This window comes from Anarhichas minor, unplaced genomic scaffold (assembly GCF_050575085.1).
Source record: "Anarhichas minor isolate MPS153535 unplaced genomic scaffold, ASM5057508v1 ptg000077l, whole genome shotgun sequence".
NCBI classification, from domain to species: Eukaryota; Metazoa; Chordata; class Actinopteri; order Perciformes; family Anarhichadidae; genus Anarhichas; species Anarhichas minor.
The window spans coordinates 425,001-427,500 of NW_027466523.1; the positions used below are offsets into that span (position 1 = coordinate 425,001).

The 2,500-nt window shown below is 33.4% G+C and overlaps 1 protein-coding gene across 1 annotated transcript in view; it reads right to left on the reverse strand.

The window, feature by feature from the left end:
- Positions 1 to 2,500, reverse strand: part of LOC142937883 (uncharacterized) — a 10,777-nt gene that overhangs the window by 8,267 nt on the left and 10 nt on the right. Inside the window, exon 1 of the mRNA XM_076080988.1 lies at positions 1,928 to 2,500. This exon is cut by the window's right edge and continues 10 nt beyond it. The gene's annotated coding sequence lies outside the window, so the exon portion shown is untranslated. The remainder of the gene's footprint in view (positions 1 to 1,927) is intronic.

Consider the following 2,500-nt stretch of genomic DNA (forward strand, 5'->3'; position numbering starts at 1 on the left):
CTGTGGTTCCTCCTCTGTGGTTCTTCTTCTGTGGTTCCTCTGTGGTTCCTCCTCTGTGGTTCTTCTTCTGTGGTTCCTCTGTGGTTCCTCCTCTGTGGTTCTTCTTCTGTGGTTCCTCTTCAGCGTCAGTAAGATGGAGTTCTTTATTTATCAGAAAGTCTCTGCAGCAGAACGCTGACGAACCAACTGGTAAAAAATACTCTGTCACAGAAAAACAACTGTAAAAATACTCTTACAGTAAAAATACTAATACCACGCAGTAGAAATACTTTGTCACAGTAAAATATTAATATGACACCATAAATATACTCAGTTCCAGTACTAGTATTACAATGTAAAAGTAATCTATAACAGTAAAATGTTCCTTCAGTAAAGGTGTGTCAGTACAATCAGTAAACTGTAGTTGAAGTATTCAGACTGTGACCGTTGTACTATATATATTCTATCATTAGAGTATTAGCGTATTAGTACTCATTCAGCTGGTTCATCTGGAGCTCATTCTGAATTATTTACTGATTATTATTTTCATTATTGATTCTTCTGATGATTCTTTTATCTGTTAATCGATTCATCGGTTTGTAAAACAGTGAAATGCGTTCACGATGTTTGTTTAGTGCAGATTTAATAAAGAATGTAGTAACATGAATACAATACAAGTACCTCACATTTGTACTTAAGTACAGTACTTAAAGAATCTCAGAGCAGATCTTCATCCTCATCATCTTCTTCATCCTCATCATCCTCATCACACATTCTCACTACACAGCAGATTTTCATTATTAATTATTTGATTATTTATCTTTTTTTTTAATCCTCAGATTTTCACAGTTTAAACACCTGAAACAACACGTAATAAATCCATAAATGAATGATTAATCAGTTCATCTGCTGGTTGAAGCTTCTGTTCTTTAACAGAACAAGATATTACTTTCTGATTAATATTGTTTCATATTCTCCAGTGGAGCGAGTACATGAATGTTAACACTGATCCTAACTCACGGGATATACACATATATACATATATATACATACGTATATATATATACGTACGTATATATACATACGTATATATATATACGTACGTATATATATACACATATATACATATATATACATATGTATATATATATATATACGTATATATATATACGTATATATATATACGTATATATATATATACGTATATATATATATATATACGTACGTATATATATGTATATATGTACGTATATATATATACGTATGTATATATATACGTATATATATATATACGTATATATATATATATATACGTATATATACGTATATATATATACGTATATATATATACGTATATATATATACGTATATATATATATGTATATATATATACGTATATATATATATATACGTATATATATATATACGTATATATATATATATATATACACGTATATATATATATATATACGTATATATATATATACGTATATATATATACGTATATATATATACGTATATATATATACACGTATATATATATATATATATACGTATATATATATATATATATATATACGTATATATATATATATATATACGTATATATATATATACGTATATATAGCTACAAAACAAAGCCCACAGTTTAAACTACAAATATGATTCAAACAACACAATATGAAGGATTTCTTGGTGTAGTAAGATATAATAAGGAGGATATGTCAGAGCAGCATCAGAGATGAATGAACGTGTTGAAGATATAATAAGGAGGATATGTTAGTGTTGAAGCAGCATCGATCACATCAGATACATAATTAAACACACGTCTGACATCATGAGCAGATGCAGCATCCAACACACGGAGGTGATGTGCTGCAGCCGAGGAGCTCACGACACACCCACCGAGCTCTGAGACATGTGAGACAAAAGAGAGACGCGTCCTCACCTGGTCCTGGTTCTGGTTCTGGCTCTGGCTCTGGTTCTGGTCCTAGTCCACAGGAAGCAGCAGGCCGGTGTTCATGGTGTCTCTGCTGCAGCAGATCCAGAGGTTTTTAGACCAAGAGAGCAGCTGTGACAGAGAGAGAGAGAGAGAGAGAGAGAGAGGTCTGTGGTGTAGGCGTCCTGATGGAGCTTCTTCTGGGTTCTGAAGATGGAGGAATGGGTCTGTAGTCTGGTTCCTCTGGAGGACTTGATCACTGTGGTGCTGCAGAGTGGTGGGACGACGCTGCAGCAGCTTCTGTCTGTTCCACTGCAAGAGGTGAAAGGGGGGGGGGGGGGGGCTCTAAGACTCTGTGTGTGTGTGTGTGTGTGTGTGTGTGTGTGTGTGTGTGCAGTACAGTAGCTTCCTTCATCTCCATCTTCCACTAGTGTGAAGCTAAAAGCAATGCCTGTCTCAGACTTTCGAAATAAAAGCCTAGCAGGGTTCTTTGTCTGAGCATTTGAGTATTTTCTATGTATAAATATATATATATATATATATATATATTTATACATTTCATAAGATGACTATTTAATAATT